We start from the raw sequence: 16,946 nt of genomic DNA on the forward strand, positions 1-16,946 counted from the left end.
TTAAGGATTCTGAAGACACGGTCCGAGACGTCTCGGACCGTGGCACCTGGGAGGCAACAAACCATCCGAGAGTCTCGCCCATGTCCACAGAACCGCCTGTCCGTCCCTCTAACTAGAGAGTCTCCTATAACTAGTGCTCTCCTCCTCTCCCCCTTTCCCTTCTGAGTCTCAGAGCCAGACCTCACGCCACAGACCCTGTCTCTGCAGCTTACACCTGCAAGGCTGTCCCCGCCAACAGTTTCCAAAGCTGTATACTTATTGTTTAGGGGAACGACCACAGGGGAACCCTGCACTGCCTGCTTCTTCCCCTTCCCACCTCTAACTGTTACCCAGCTACCTCTGTTCTCCGGCGTAACTATGTCCCTGTAGCTTCTATCAATCACCCTCTCAGCCTCTCGAATAATCCTCAGTTCATCCAACTCCAGTTCCACTTCCCTAACTCGTTCGGTGAGGAGCAGGATCTGACTGCATTTCCTGCAGACGAAGTCGGCAGGAGTATCGGTGGTCACCCCTACCTCAAACATCCTGCAGGAGGAACATTCCACTGCCTGTGCTGCCATGACTGTACACTTTGTCTCCAAAACAAGAACACTGAGTCAATAACAATTAGATCTCCTTGTGACACGGTAGCTCAGTGATTAGATTGAATTCCCTACAGTGTAGAAACAGGCCTTTCTGCCCAACAAGTCCACACCAACCCTCTGAAGAGTAACCCACCCAGACCCATTTCCCACTGACTAATGCACCTAACACTATGGGAAATTTAGAATGGCCAACTCACCTGACCTGCACATCTTTAGACAGTGGGAAGAAACTGGAGCACTCGGAGGAAACCCATGCAGACACGGGGAGAATGGGCAAACTCCACACAGTCAGTCGCCGGAGGCTGGAATTGAACCTGAGTCCCTGGCGCTTGAGGCAGTAGTGCTAACCACTGAGCCACTGTGCCACCCCAAACATGGCTGCCTCACAGCACTAGGGACCCGAATTCATTTCCAGCCTTGGGTCTGTGTTGAGTTTGCACATTCTTGCTGTGCCTACATGTGTTTCCTTCAGATGCTCTCAATTCCTCCCACAGTCCAAAGATGTATGGGTAGATTGGCCAGGCTAAATTGCCCATAGTGTCCAGGGATGTGCAGGCTAGGTGGATTGGCTATGAGAAATACGAGGTGGCTCTGAGTGGGATGCTCTTCAGAGGGTCTGTGCACACTTAATGGGCTGAATGGTCTGCTTCCACACCATAGGGATTCTATGTTATTACTCCAGTGCCATTAGCCATGGTGCTGTCTGAAGGGAATGTGTCTTGTCTTTTACACCAGCAATGAGAGGTTTCCTTCTGAAGTGTCAGGGTAAAATAAACATTAAAAAGTAAACAGCCTTCCTGAATTTACTCCACACGCAATGTTACATAAGAAATCAGCTTGCTCCACAACCCGTTAACATTGAGTGAGTTCATGCATGAAAAACAGTCATTGAGTAAGGAGAGCGTTGCGTTGTTCCTTCATGTTGAAATGTCTCAATACATTTTACACTATGAATTGTTTGAAATGCAGTGACTGATATGTACAGGTTATTAATTGAGATTGAATAGGGTAGATGTGGGGAGGATGTTTCCTCTTATAGTAGATTAGAAAAAGGGATCTCCCTTTTAAGATGGATATGCAGACAACCTTTTACTCTCAGAAGCCTATTCATCTGTGGGATTCTCTTCCCCAGATGCAGTGCAGGTTGGATTTAATGAATTCATTCAAAGCAGAGTTGGATAAAGTTTTGATTGACAAGGGAATCAAAGGTTATAAGAGGCCGACTGGGAAGTGGAATTAAGACCAAAATCAGATTATAGAATCCCTACAGTGTGGAATCAGGACATTCAGCCCATCAAGTCCACACTGACCCTCTGAAAAGCGTCCCACCCAGACCCACCACCTCCGCACACTCTTCCTGTATCCTGGAATTTCCCACGGCCAATCCACCTAACCTGCACATCTTTGAATTTTGGGAGGAAACTGGAGTACTTAGTGGAAACCCCATGCAGACACTGGGAGCATGTGTAAACCCCACATAGACAGTTGCCCGAGGGTGGCATTGAACCCAGATCCCTGGCACAATGAGGCAGCAGTGCTAACCACTGAGCCACCGTGCTGCCAATTTGAATCTTGCTTCACATGATTGCAAAAGCTTGCACAGCTATGGTCTTATTGAATGGTAGAGCAAGCTGAAAGGGTCAAATGGCCTACACCTGCTCCTCAGCCATATGTTTCTATGTATGTATGGAAGGTATTGCAGTCGGTCTGGATGTACTCTTCGACCAGCCTCTGATGTGATGAATATCCACTTAGCCACTAGCTGCTATTACCTGGGGATCCGAACCTCTGAAGCATCTTGAGTCTAGGAAGGGACACATGCTTATTTTGAAAGGTCCATATGAATACATCAAACCTGCACTCCTTCACATCTCCTGATAACAAAACAATGTCTGATGCACTGGCCTTCATCTTAAATTTCAGAAAGTGATTCTCCCCGCTAACACAAAGCTATTCAAAACTGATCAGATGGAGCAGAGCCCTGTGTTTAATGACTTGGCCAGCTGATAACATTGTTTCTTCATAATATGGTAGCTGGACTGTGAAGGACAGTCTCTCATTAACAGTTGCTTGTCTTGGATGCCTCATATTAATAATGAGATGTTCTTTGCAGCAAATCATTGCATTTCCATCTTTATAAAATATCGATGGAATCTAATTCCAAGGGTGAAGTCCCTAGGAGTGACAATAATCTGTCCTGGACCTTCTACGTAGATGCGATGGTAAGAAGGCACAGCAATGCCTCTTCTTCCTCAGGGAGCTCAGGGTTTAGCATACCCATAAGGTTGCTCACCAACCTTTACATTTGTACCATAGAAAGCATACAGTCTGGGTGCATTATGGCTTGGAATGGCAACTGCTCTGCCCAGGGCCATAAGAAACTACAGAAAGTTGTGTGCACAGCCCAGACCATCTCGGACGCCAACCTCCCATCCATGGACACAATTTACACAGCTCATTGCTATGGAAAGGTTGCCAACATCATCAAAGACCTCTCCCACTCTGGTAATGCTCTCCTACAACCTCTCGCATCAGACAGAAGATACAGACACAACAGCAGGTTCAGGAACAGTTTCCTCCCTGCTGTTGTTAGACTGATGACTAGAGTCTCTGACCTCAAATAATGCTGATCTTGCTAATGTTGATCTTGCCTAGGGCATACTCTGTGCCATGTAATGTGTATGCCTCTGTCCAAGTTTTTTCTTCACCCTGTACTGCTAGTAAACAACACTTTTCACTGTACTTAGGTAAACTTGAAAATAAATTGAATCAAAGATAGTTTGAAACTTCATAACGGGTACAGAGAGCATAGTATAGCCAGAGTTGCATTCTTGTAAATCATTTGTTCAAACTAAGGCCGGTCCTACCTGTTTAGGTAGATACAAAAGGTTGATTCTGATCCATTAGAAATTGGAGCAGATCTGAAGTGGGGTGCATTCTCAGGTTAGTGCATTGTGCTTGTACATATTGAGGTGGGCTACAAGCTGGGGCACACCGGTCCATGACATTATCCGCTGCCAGGCGTGGGTGGTGCCAGGCAGCGGCTATTTGGTCAACAGTGAGGTATGTGGAATGAAACTCTTGGCTAAAGTCATTAGTTGAGTTCAGGAAGGAATGAGAGAGGTCACTTCAGTCAGTTGCAAATTAAATTCAGAAAGAGGATTAGACAGTCCTCAACCCTCCAATTTACACAAACAATGAGACGAACACAAGCTTTGAGCCTTCCCAAGGAAGTATGGAGTACCCTATCCAAATATAGAGAGCAGCGCACGTCTGACAATGACAGACACTAAATGTACTATGATGAGCCATTTAGTGCCCTTGTATGTGTTGCACAACCAGATTTGTAGATCTATGTACAACAGTAACATAGACACTTATAGCACCCATAATCTATTAACAATCTCACAAAGCATGTCACAGGAGCATGAAGTGATATGATGCTAAAAATGGCCAAATAGCTATCCAAAGAGATTACTTTTAATTAGAGGAAGGAAGTCAGATTGAAAGGCAGAAAGGTTTAGAGAGAATTGCAGAACTTTATATTCTAACTGCCAAAGGCACAGTCTTTTAAAATCAGTAATTTAAAATCAGGGGACCAGAAATAGAGGAGTACAGATTCTTTGGGTTCTGAGACTGGAAGGTATTTCTGAGGTAGGAAGAGGTGAGGGATTTGAAACTAAGGATAAGAATTTTAACACCAAACCATTGCTTGACTCTGAGCAAATTTAAGTCACAAATGCAGTGTGATAGGTGTCTTGGAATGTGATCTGTGCCAAGGCACAGGTGCTAGTTTTTGATGACCACAAGTATATGGACAGTTGCCTGTCAGAGAGCAACAAGGAGTCCACTGGAAAAGTCAGGTCTGGAGGACACAACAGCATGGGTGAGAGTTTTAGCAGCTGATGAGCTGAAATAGGAGGAGTGTGAGGTGCTATGGATGGCAGAGAGATGTGATCAGAAACTCACCTCAGTGTCAAGTATGTCAGAAGTTGCAGTGTCGGGTTATCAGCTCCCTAGCTAAGAACACCCCTTTGAATCCCTACAAACCCTGAAACAGGATTTTGTTCTATCAATTTAGAAAGTGCTGGAGAAACTCAGAAGGTAACTGGAGAGAGAGAAACAGAGTTGATGTTTCCAGCCCAGGGTGACTCTCCTTGACTCAAAAAAATCATTGGACTCGAAACATGAACTTGCTTCCTCTATCTCAAGTTTCTTCCAGATCCACCGAGATTCTCCAGCAAAGCTTCATCCTTTTAATCCTGAATTCCAGCATCTACGGAATTTCACTTTTGTTTTCTTCGATCAATCTGGTCCCCATTCAGACTGACTTCTGGAGCTGAATTGCACTCACTCGCTGCAAAGTAAATGGCTCTTAAAATTACACAGCATCTAGAAGATTTGCAAACATATGGCATTGATTGCATTTTCACTTATGCAGTTGGCTCTCAGAGACATTCAGCATCCACCGCCACTCCCCCCCCCCCCCCCCCCCCCCCCCCCCACAAATCCTCTGTCTCTCCACACTACCCCCATCTCCCCCACCACTCCCCACCCTCTCTGTTCTGTGTGATTTCTGGCTATTTGCCATGAAACACATGCGTCGCACATGCCTGGCGTTATCAAAGATCATCTGATGTGCAAATGTGCCATTAGTACTGCTGCCAACATCGCTGTGTGTGTTTACCCCGGGGAGGGGGAATATGTGTTCCTCTTGCAGTCTATCAGTTAGAACTCTTGTAAATTATGGTTGATTAGCAGAGGGCCTGGCATTTGGACTATTGCCTGTTTTGCGGATATTATCACACCATCATTTTGTTGCTCTCACTTGGACTCCCCTGTCTACAGAAAGATTGCCAGTGGGCAGAAATTCAGTCAAACAGCCAGTGATTAAATAAACCTGACAAGTGCTATCTCAAAGGGGAACTGAGGCAGGGGCAAAACAATGTGAGGAGTGGAAAGCAAGACTTTTCCCACTTGTACACTGACGAGTTGTCCAGGGCTGCAAAATAATCACCTAGCCAATGTGAGTTCAAATCCCAGTCTGAGTATTTGAATGATGTTTAAAGATAAGAGGGAGATAAAATGTTGGTACTCATTGAAGTGTCTAGAAATGTACTGGGGTATTGTAAAAACACAACTAGTTCACTGGCATCTTAAATGAGAGAAAATCTCCTGTTATTACCCACTCCAGCATTGACGTCTTACAGCCCAAATTCCATGTGGTTGAATTGTAAGTGTCTTCTGAAGTGGCTGAGGGAGCCACTTAATTGTGAAGGGTGGCCCATTAGCATCAGCCTTGCCAGAGTAGTGCGGTGTGCCCTTAGAACACCCCAGAAGACCATCTAGGGGTCCTTTCCTTGCAGAATTGCACTTTGGGTAGCATGGTAGCTCAGTGGTTAGCACAGTTGTCTCACAGCACCAGGGATCTGGGTTCGATTCCACACTCAGGTGACTGTCTGTGTGGAGTTTGCATCTTCTCCCTGTGTCTGTGTGGGTTTCCTCTGGGTGTTCTTGCTTCTTCCCACAGTCCAAAAATGTGCAGGCTAGCTGGATTGGCCATGCTAAATTGTCTCTGGTGTGCAGGCTGGGTGGATTAGGCATGGGAAATGTAGTGTATCAGGGATTGGGTAGGTCTGGATGGGACAGTCTTTAGAGGGTCAGTGTGGACTTGATGGGCTGAATGGTCTACTTCTGCACTGTAGGGATTCTGTGATAATTGGAGTGCCCTTTGTTGCTGAGTCTTCTGGTATCACTGAGTTTGTGTTTGTCACTGCCAGTGGAGATGTAATGGGTGCCCCACATGATCAACTTGGCAGATTCTTCTGCTATCTGTTGGAATTTCTTTTTAGATTACCTACAGTGTGGAAACAGGCCCTTCGGCCCACACCGACCCGCTGAAGCGCAACCCACCCATACCCTTACATTTACCCCTTCACCTAACACTACAGGCAGTTTACCATGGCCAATTCACCTAACCTGCAGATTTTTGGACTGTGGTAGGAAACCGGAGCACCCGGAGGAAACCCACGCGGACATGAAGAGAATGTGCAAATTCCACACAGTCAGTCGCCTGAGGCGGGAAACGAACCCGGGTCCCTGGTGCTGTGAGGCAGCAGTGCTAACCACTGTGCCACCGTGCCGCCCACAAATGTTGTACCTAGCCCTCTTGATGGAGTAAGTGATCTGTCTGAGGCTTGGTCTCCTGCTGCTTCCTGAGATGTGGTCCCACAAAGTGGATTGGAGGGAACATCCTCCCTTGAACTCTTTTAGTTGCTGAAAGGGCACTGCAGAAACACTCTCGTATTTCATCTCTGGGCCGTTTTCGATTCATGCTGGAGTCACCTTCCACTTGTATAATGTCTTTCAGGTCTTCTAATGCCATCTGATGCTGTAAGTTGGACTTTGCACTTGACAGATCTCGCTGGGCTTCAGTCACCCTCCTGCTGCTACCTGAAAGTTACTGCTCATGGGTCTGTGCTGTGAGCACATTGTGTCAGTTGCTCCGAGCTTTCTCCAGGCTCTGGCACTCCCACCGCTTCCATATTGGTGATGGGAGCTGGAGTGGGATGCTGCATCTGGCAATTCTTCATCAATGGGATGAAGGGGATCAAGGGGATATTCTTGATATGCTTGAACCCCTTGGAGGATCTTACTGCTTCATCAGGTTCCACCACTTCTATGGCAACTACACACACACAGATCTATACACACACAGATACAAACACAAACATACACACAGATATACATATGCAAAGATACACACACCGATAGACAAGCACATAAACACATAGACATACCAGATATACATAGATACATACACATGTGGATGCACCCATGATACACAGACATACACAGACACATACAGAAATGCATGAATATACACACACACACACACACACACACACACACACACACATCTGCACATACACATACAGATACACGTACACCCCAGTCTGCATGTCAGCCCACATCTTTGCAGAAGAGCAGTGTCCAATTTGAGATGTCTCGCTGTGGTTGCTGGTTTAGAGTTCATCGACTGGGGCTGTCTCAAAGTGGTCTGAATCCAATAAAGTTTTCTTTGCAACTGGTTAGTGCAATAACTGTAGCCACAAACATGCTTTCCTTCTTATCAAGGAACGACATCGATGAGGAAGGATAGAGAGGGCCTGCAAATTTCTCACTCCCTCCCCTCATGCCAAGGTATCACGGTCATGCAGCTAAAGCCCATCAGCGAGGCATCCCCTGGTGCCATACTGTGGATGGTGGAAGGCAATATGGCATCAGGCACTACACTGGGTCTGAGCGAATGGAAATGTCTTCTCCTATGTCTCATTTCACTTTTGCCTTGAATCTACTGTTAGGGAGCTCTGCAATGCTGAAATCCTCAGCCATCAAGGCTACTTTCCTGAGTAAAGGCTCTTCAAACAGCTTGGATTTTTTGACTTCTTGGACATTAACAGATGTTCATGTGACCTTAGAGGAGTCCTGTGTCTCGGAGGTAGAATGTTCTTGCTTTGGCACAATGCCCTGAAAGGGTCCCTGCTCTCAAAGGCAGAGTAGGCAGATGGGTGGCAGAGCACTCTTTGTGCCAGTGGGCTCAGATCTGGAACAAGAGTTTCTGGATGTAGGTTTGCTTGCAGAGCTGGAAGGTTCGTTTTCACATTGAAAACAAGCCTTCCAGCTCAGTGAGCAAACCAACATCCAGAAACTCAACCTGAGCTACAAATTTTCTCAAAACTCTGAAACAAGAGCTATTGATAGCTGTGGTGTCCTCTAGGGCCATGGCAGTGTTTTAGTGAGCACATTAAACTCCTTTGCTGAATGAACTGCCCAGAAACTGGTCAGATGAATCCCATTGTCCTCTCATTTCTCAGCTTCCACTGCCTGGTTGGCTGCACTGATATTTAAATGTAAGGTCCTGTCTTCACCATTCTGATCGGGCCCTATCATGTACCCCGGCAATGTTAGCTGTAACTTCAAAGTAACATTATCATAATTGTCTGCGAGTCAGGGCACATCATTCACAAATAAGGTTATGGTCCCTTTGGATCATGACATTGTGTCCAACTTCAAAGTACTGATCAAAAGTGTTCAGTATGTTGGCCACACGTTGCTGAATCCTGTCTTGTCAGTATATAATCAGCCTTGTTGCCACTGAATATAAATATGTGCCAAGCTGTTCTGTGTCTGCCTTGTATAAGAGGCCTGAGATGAATCCAAGGCATTGGAATCGTCAGTGCCAATGGTACCAGTGTGTGACCTGCTCTGGGCCCTCCATATAATGGTGTGGCTCAGGTAGCGGAGAGGTTATCTCCAAGTCAGGTAACATTGCAGGATAAAGTGCTGGGTGGGAAGATTGTTTTCATCAATGAACCAAAGAGTTTAAGATCAATGAGAAAAGAAGCAACTGAGGCATTCAAGAGGAATTAGATTGTCTAAAATGTGCGGGAATACAGGGAAAAGCCAGGGGAAATGGGACTCGGTGAATTACTCCTTCATAGAACCAGCACAGACATGATGAGCGGCCTCCTGTAATCGAATCATTCAGTGATTCTATGCCTCAGTTTAATGTTGAATTCTAAACACAGCCCCTCCAAGAATACAGCATTCTCTCAGTTTTACATTGGAGTGTCAACATGGATTTTGTGTTCAAGATTCTGGAATAGAATTACAACCCACAACCTTCTTTCTAACTCTGAAGGTTGACACCAGTGGTAGGTTGTAAATGCCTGACCTGCCCATAGAATGTTTTTTTAAGAAAGTTATGTTAAGATAGCTTTCAATAGTGGATATTGAAAAAGGTTGTCTCAGCTTACAAAGAGAACTTGGTCAATTGGGTCAATGGGCTGAGGAGTGGCAGATAGGATTTAATTTGGTTAAATGGAAAGTGTGCATTTTGGTAATACAACCAAGGACAGGACTTATCCAATTAATAGTAGGGTCCTGGTTAGTGTTGCAGAACAGAGAGACTTCGGAGTTCAGATATATAATTCTTTGAAATTTGCATCACAGGTAGACAGAAAGTGGTTTGTGTGTGGAATACACTACCAGAGAAAGTGATGGCTGTAGGTAGAGTTACAACATTTAAGAGCCATTTGGATAAGTACAGAGGAACCTCGAACATCCGGCATTCGATTATCCGAATTTTGGATCATCCGTCAAGATTGGCTAAACACTGTTATCCAGCATTCGATTAAATGAAGAAGATACCCCCACCCGTGTCATAGTCATAGAGATGTACAGCACGGAAACAGACCCTTTGGTCCAACCTGTCCAAGCCGACCAGATATCCCAACCCAATCTAGTCCCACCTGCCAGCACCTGGCCCACATCCCTACAAACCCTTCCTTTGGATAATAGAGGTTCCTCTGTATATGAAGAGGAAAGGTTTGGAAGGATACAGGCCAAATGCAGGCAGATGGGAGTAGTTTAGTTTTGGAACATGATCAGTGTGGACTTGTTGAATTGAAGGGTCTGTTTCTGTGCTTGATGACTCTATGACTAAACCTTTCTATGAAAATAAAATCAAAAGAGCCTTAAAGAATCTTTCAACGTAGTCTACCGCCAATTGTGCAACCTTCAGCTCATCAAGTGGGCTTTACTTATACTGTGTTACCTGACAATACTTATACTGTGTTACCAGCACCCCTGTCAATAACATCCTGAAGAATGAGTTTTAAGATTTCTGGGACTTATTGGGATGTAGCCCAAACCAAACTGTCCTGGAATTAAGTGGCTCACGAGACCATTTAAAAGGGTTATTCAGACCGGGTAAGGATGGTGACTTTTCTTCCTTAAAGGACATGAGTGAACTTGAACACTTAATGACAATCACTGATCATTTCAGCTTCATGATAACCTCGGCTTGCTGTCAATTCAAACTGCCTTGATGCAGTTTGAACCCATAGTATTAGCTCCAGTTCTGAAAATAAAAAAAAATCCTGGAAATCAAAGTAAAAATTGAGCTCTGATGAAGAGTCATTTAGATTCGAAAGTTTGCTCTCTCCCTCCATGGATGCTGCCTGACCAGCTGTGATTTCCAGCATGTTTTGTTTTCAGTACAGACTCCAGCATCTGCGATAATTTGTTCCTGCATTGTATTGGCTTCAGTCTCTGGATTGCTAGTTCAATTAGATTACCTTGAGACTCCCATCTGCTCCCACACACTTTAATCTTGGAATACAGTTTGAAGTTATACCTTTGTGACCTAGAAGTGAGAGTGTGACCTCATAGGTCCTTAGACCCAGAACAGAGCAGAGGCTTCCCCAGACATTAGCTGGTAGTGATTATTCTGCAGCACATACAGATGGCTATGACTGTTGATTTTTACACTTCTGAAAATGAAAATCTATCTCATTCATGCCTTATTCCATTCTCAAAATGTAGAAAGTGCTTTTCAGTCTTGAAATTACTTTGAAATACAGTCACAACTACCATATACAGAATTTATACACAGCTAGCTCTCACAAACAGCAAGTGGATGATTGATAAGGGAAAGGAGCAGGATAGAATCAGTGTGGTACGTGCTCCCCTTCAGCATTTTATGCATCTTCTAACTTATACTGTCCAATAACGGCTTATACACAGCCATCACACAGGGATAAAACAAGAGGAATTTGTGATCTTTCAAATTCCAACCCTATCACATATCTTCAATCATGTTGAAGCTGGACAGTTCATACAGTATGAGGCTAACACTGGTTTAAATTATGAAACTGTTTTACTCCAAAATAAGATATTGTGCAATATGACTCATTGACAGTAACATAATCATGAGATTGTTTTTTCCTAAGTTAACGAAGCAAGCTTTTCTGCATCAGGACTGGTTGAACATGATTCTGTGGGCCCTTTCTCATCAGCTGCTTTTCTGTTGTAATAGTTCAACTATAGATCTACCGTTATCATAATACCGGCCCAAGTGCATTGCATCAGAATACTGCAGTATGCAGTGAGGAGAGGCAGTGACTTTAGCACTGCCAAGAGAGTTAGGAGTGAAAGGGAATCTGCTGGAAATAGGACATGGTGTTATCTCAGGATGCGTTTTGTGCCTTTCCTATTGGCCGTGCCTCATACACTGGCAAAACAAACACACTGACCCTCCAAGCCGCACAATAATTATTTGCATATGGCGCCTTTGAAGTACGAGCAGAATGATTAATGAATGATGGATGAAAACTGATTCCTCTGTGATCTGTGTTTCAGATAAAATTCCCACAGTAATGAAATAATCGACAAACTCAATCTCTGCCATTGACGTGCTGAAATCAATCCATTTCGAGAGCAACCAACAAAGCCTCCACAAATAACAAATACTCGGACAAATTTACACCATCGAATCCGGACAGCTGGTAAGTTATTGTTCCTTCAGTGAGTTCTTCATTAGAGATGCATTGTTGCAAGTAAGTGGCACTCCCTCTGCACTGGAAGGTATAACATTGGTGGACATATGACAACTCATCAAATAGTTTATTGAGTAGTGATAGGTCTCTCTTTTCAGTAAGAGCTTGAACTGCTCTCCCCTGTTCTGGAAACTCCTTATAAAGTGTACATCCCAGAAACTAAAATTGAGTCACTACTAACTTGTCAAATAAAAAGGTCAGGATTTCAACTTTGTGACAAACTGAGCATGGATTTCAAATAATGGGTACAAAGCCCAACACACAGCAGATGTGTCAGCAAGCTTGTGTCTCACCCACTGCATTATCACATCTTTAATCCCTTGTTGCAATTTGTCCAACTCCTTAGAACCACAGGACCAATGCATCACACTTCAGTGAGAATGGTATGTGATGTTTTGAAGCAGGCAGCAGAAAGAATATGCAATGTGCTGGCAGGAATTACAGAGACATTGGACATACATGAAGAGAGAGTATGGTCTGTTCTGCGCCTTTGTAATGATGTGTTCACATATCGAATCGTGGAATGAATGGCTCATGAAATGCAATAATCCATCAATTACACCAAGGCCCTCACTGATGAGTTACACACGATGAATCCCAGACTCAGAAGAACACACGAAACTCTAGGCCTAGCTGTTCATTGCCTTAATTATCCAGAAAGAGTGTTTTCCAGTTCATTGTTAGCAGTAGCATTAAGGTAGATCATGAAAGGATAGATCATGAAATAGACACAAAGAAGAACATAAGGCAAAGGAACAGATGTAGGCCATTCAGCCCATCGAGCCCAGTCCAACATTCAATGAGAATGATTTTCGACTTCGACACCAGATGCAGGATTGGGAACTCAACTCAATACTTTTTGACATCTCTCACATTGCCTCACGAGCCTTCAGCCAGTGTCCCACACATTGCCATGGATCTTGATGTCGAACTCTTCCCTGACACAAGCACGGCTGAAGAAGTCTCTGGTGCATCTCCCATTGTCTCAGAAACCCAGAGACACCTTGCCAGGACCATCTCTGCAGGCAGAAGGTTCTGAACAGCCAGTCTCTATCTTGATGATGGCGTGTGAAAATTCCACAAAGATCAAGAGTAAAGACGTATAATTTTGTGAATATATGATCCGAACATTTTCTTCAGCTTCACTATAGTTTGAGCTAAAACTTCTTGTCATTTTTTTCAAGTAGTCAACTTTTGCTCTTTCTCAAAGTAATTAATGGACGTGAGCGAGGTTAGAAAGGGCAACTTTTGCTGCCCGCCCCTAATCCCCTGGAAAAGGTGAAGGTGAGCAGCCTTCTTGAACCTCTGTGTTTCATATGATGAATGGATGGTTACAGGGATTGACAGAGGGAGTTCCAGAATGGTTACAGGGCTGTTAGACAGAGAAGTCCCCGGGTGGTTACAGGGCTGTGAGAGAGGGAGGTCCCAGGGTGGTTACAGGGCTGTTAGAGAAGGAATTCCCAGGGTGGTTACAGGACTGTTAGAGAGGGAATTCCCAGGGTGGTTACAGGGCTGTTAGAGAGGGATGTCCCAGGATGGTTACAGGGCTGTGAGAGAGGGAGTTCCGGAATGATTACAGGGCTGTTAAACAGGGAAGTCCAAGGGTGGCTACAGGGCTGTTAGACAGGGAGGTCCCAGGGTGGTTACAGGGCTGTGAGAGAGGGAAGTCCCAGGATGGCTACAGGGCTGTTAGGAGGGAGTCCCAGGGTGGTTACAGGGCTGTTAGACAGAGAAGTCCCAGGGTGGTTACAGGGCAGTTAGAGAGGGAAGACCCAGGGTGGTTACAGGGCTGTTAGAAAGGGAGTCCCAGGATGGTTACAGGGCTGTTAGAGAGGGAATCCCAAGGGACTTACAAAGCTGTAAGAGAGGGAGATCCAGAATTGTTCCAAGGCTGTTAGAGGGGGAGTCCCTGGATGGTTACAGGGCTGTTAGGGAGGGAGTCCCAGGGTGATTATAGGGCTGTTAGAGAGGGAGTCCCAGGATGGTTACAAGGCTGTTAGAGAGGGAAGTCCCAGGGTGGTTACAGGGCTGTTAGACAGGGAAGTCCCTGGATGGTTACAGGGCTGTTAGAGAGGGAGTCCAAAGTTGATTACAGGAATGTTAGAGAGGGAAGTCCAAAGATGGTTACAGGGCTGTGAGAAAGAGAAGTCCCAGGGTGGTTACAGGGCTGTTAGAGAGGGAGTCCCGGGATGGTTACAGGGCTGTTAGAGAGGGAGTCCCAGGGGGCTTACAGGGTTGTAAGAGAGAGAAGTCCCTGGGTGGTTACAGGACTGTGAGAGAAGGAGTCCAAGGTTGGTTACAGGGATGTTAGAGAGGGAAGTCCAAAGATGGTTACAGGGCTGTGAGAGAGGGAAGTCCCAGGGTGGTTACTGGGCTGTTAGAGAGGGAGTTCCAGAATGATTACAGGGCTATTAGACAGGGAGGTCCAAGGATGGTTACAGGGTAGTTAGAGAGGGAAGTCCCAGGAAGGTCACAGGGCTGTTAGAGAGGGAGTCCCATGGTAGTTACAGGGCTGTTAGTGACGTCCCAGGGTGATCACAGAGCAGTGAGAGAGGGAGTCCCACGATGGTTACAGGGCTGTTAGAGAGGGAAGTCTCAGAATGGTTACAGGGTTGTTACAGAGGGACGCCCAGAATGGTTACAGGGATGTTAGAGAGGGAATCCCAAGGTGATTACAGGGCTGTGAGATAGCAAGTCCCAGGATGGTTACGGGGCTGTGAGAGAGGGAGTCCCAGAGAAGTTACAGTGGTGTTTGGGAGGGAAGCCCCAGGATGGTTACAGGGCTGTTTGAGAGGGTATCCCTGGATGGTTTTAGGCGGTGACAGAGGGAAGCCCAGGGTGGTTACAGAGCTGTGAGAGAGCATCCCAGAATGGTTACAGGGCTGTGAGAGAGCGTGTCACAGAATTGTTACATGGCTCTTAGAGAGGGAGTCCTAGGGCGGTAACAGGGCTGAGAGAGAAGGTCTCCCAGAATGGCTACAGGGCTGTGAGAGAGGGAGTCCCAGGGTGATTACAGGGCTGTGAGAGAGTGAGTCACAGGGTGATTACAGGGCTGTGAGAGAGGGAGTCCCAGGCTGGTTACAGGGCTGTGAGAGAGGGAGTCCCTGGGTGATTACAGGGTTGTTAGAGAGGGATGTCCCAGGATAGTCCAGGGCTGTGAGTGAGGGAGTCCAAAAATGGCAACAGGACTGTGAGAGAGGGAGTCCCAGAATGGTTACAGGGTTGTTACAGAGGGAGTTCCAGAATGGTTACAGAACTGTTCAAGAGGGATTCCCAGGATGGTTGCAGGGCTGTTAGAGAGGGAGTCACATGGTGCTTACAGGGCTGTGAGAGAGGGACTCACAGGGTGATTACAGGGCTGTGAGAGAGGGAGTCCCAGGCTGGTTACAGGGCTGTGAGTGAGGGAGTCCCAGAGTGGTTACAGGGCTACTAGAGAGGGGGTCCCAGGATGGGTACAGGGCTGTTAGAGAGGGAATCCCAGGATGGTTACAGGGCTGTTAGAGAGGGAGTCCCGGGATGGTTACAGGGCTGTTAGAAAGGGAATCCCAGAGTGATTACATGGCTGTGAGAGAGGGAGTCCAGAACTGTTACAGGGCTTTTAGAGAGGGAGTTCCAGGATGGTTACAGGGCTGTGAGAGAGGGAAGTCCCATTATGGTTACATGGCTGTGAGACTGGTAGTCCCAGAAGGGTTACAGGGCTGTTACAGAAGGAGTCCCAGAATGGTTTACAGGGCTTTGAGAGAGGGAGTTCCAGGGTAATTACAGGACTGTGAGAGAGGGTGTCCCAGAATTATTACAGAGCTCTTCGAGAGGGAGTCCCAGAGAGATTTCAGGGCTATGAGAGAGGGAAGCCCAGGGTGGTTACAGGGCTGTGAGAAAGGTCCCAGAATGGTTACAGGGCTTTGAGAGAGGGGGTGACAGGGTGGTTACAGGGCTGTGAGAGAAGGTCCCAGAATGTTTACTGGGCTGTTAGAGAGGGAAGTCCCAGAATGGTTATGGGACTGTGAGAGAGGGATGTCCCAGGATGGTTACAAGACTGTGAGTGAGGGAGTCCCAGAATGGTTACAGGGCTTTGAGAGAGGGAGTCACAAGGTGGTTACAGGGCTGTTAGAGAGGGAAGTCCCAGTATGGTTACAGGGCAGTGAGAAAGGGAATACCAGTATGGTTACAGGGCTGTTAGAGAGGGAGTTCCATTGTGATTACAGGGCTGTTCGACAGGGAAGTCCCAGGGTGGTTACAGGACTGTTCGACAGGGAGGACCCTGGATGGTTACAGGGCTGTAAGACAGGGAGTCCCAGAATGGTTACAGGGCTGTTGGAGATGGACTCCCAGGGTGGTTACAGGGCTGTTAGAGAGGGAGGCCCTGGGTGGTTGCAGGGCTGTTAGAGAGGGAGTCACATGTGGTTACAGGGCAGTGAGAGAGGGTCCCAGAATGGTTACAGGGCAGTTAGAGAGGGACTCCCAGAATTGTTTCAGGGCTTTTAGAGAAGAAGTCGCAGAATGGTTACAGTGTTAATAGAGGGGGAACTCCCAGAATACTTACAGGGCTCTTCGAGAGGGAGTCCCAGAATGGTTACAGGGCTTTGAGAGAGGGAGTCACAGGGTGGTTACAGGGCTGTGAGAGATGGTCCCAGAATGGTTACAGGGCTGTTAGAGAGGGGGTCCCAGGATGGGTACAGGGCTTTTAGAGTGGGAGTCCCAGAACTGTTACAGGACTGTGTGAGAGGAAGTTCCGGATGGTTGCAGAGCTGTGAGAGTGGGAGTCCCAGAATGGTTACGGGACTGTGAGAGAGGGAATCCCAGTATGAATACAGGGCTTTGAGAGAAGGAGTCCCTGGGTAATTATAGGACTGTGAGAGAGGGAAGCTCAGGGTGGTTACTGGGCTGTTAGAGAGGGAAGTCCCAGAATGGTTACGGGACTGTGAGAGAGGGAATCACAGTATGAATACAGGGCTTTGAG

This window comes from Hemiscyllium ocellatum, chromosome 24, assembly GCF_020745735.1.
Source record: "Hemiscyllium ocellatum isolate sHemOce1 chromosome 24, sHemOce1.pat.X.cur, whole genome shotgun sequence".
NCBI classification, from domain to species: Eukaryota; Metazoa; Chordata; class Chondrichthyes; order Orectolobiformes; family Hemiscylliidae; genus Hemiscyllium; species Hemiscyllium ocellatum.